Raw genomic sequence first — 934 nt, forward strand, 5'->3', positions numbered from 1 at the left:
GAGAGGGACATCATGCTGGGTAGAGTAGAGGGACAGCGCAGGAGGGGAAGACCCTTTATGAGGTGGATTGATTCAGTGACTGGGGTAATCGGGATCGGTGTGTCAGAGGCAATGAGTTTGGCAGGGAATAGAGCATGGTTTACGGCTGTTGTACATAGGGTCACCATGAGTCGCAAACGACTCAACGGCACATAACAACAACAAAAACAACCATCAAGTCAGAAGTAAGTCAAAGCTGAGCCTCCAGTGGGGTTTCAGAAGCTGTAAAGATCATGAAGAAGAGATTGCCCATCTTTATCCTGCAGAGCAGTTTGTAAATTTGAACCATGTACTTTTGATTTGTCAGCCCAACTCTTTATCACTAAGCCATTAGAGCTCACCATGTAACACAGTTATTGTAGGTAATGTAAATTGTTATTGTGCTCTTCTTTTCTATCTTTATAAAAAAAGAGAAATTATTAAACTAGATGTTCGCTTACTTTCCCCTGAAACATTGTGTCCGATGTGTTCTAATCCCCCCAAATGTTTCCTTCTTAAAACCACAAGTTTTACTTTGATTAAAATAGAAGTAAAAATATTGGAAACCTAAAATAATTTATTTCCATGCTACCTTGTATAGTGCTCTAGAATAAAGTGCCTTTTGTTTTCTTGCTTGCCTTTTTTTTTTAAAGTTAGAAATAGTGTGGAGAGGGGTAAATTTCAGTTCCATTTTGTCTGATGAGGCAAGATTCGCAAAACAGGACTTCAAGTAGGACCCAGTCAGTCCCTGGCCTTCCTTTAAAAAAAAAAGATTAATTAATTTCAATAAACATTTACAGATATTTTGGATTTCCATTCATTCATTCATTGTTGCACTTTTCTCCCCGCCCACACCAAGCCCACCCCCAGTTCGCTCTTCTCTTTGAAAAGTAAAAGATAAATTCCTTAATTGGTA

Source organism: Elephantulus edwardii, unplaced genomic scaffold (assembly GCF_000299155.1).
Source record: "Elephantulus edwardii isolate Elephantulus edwardi_28Jun2011 unplaced genomic scaffold, EleEdw1.0 scaffold00001, whole genome shotgun sequence".
NCBI classification, from domain to species: Eukaryota; Metazoa; Chordata; class Mammalia; order Macroscelidea; family Macroscelididae; genus Elephantulus; species Elephantulus edwardii.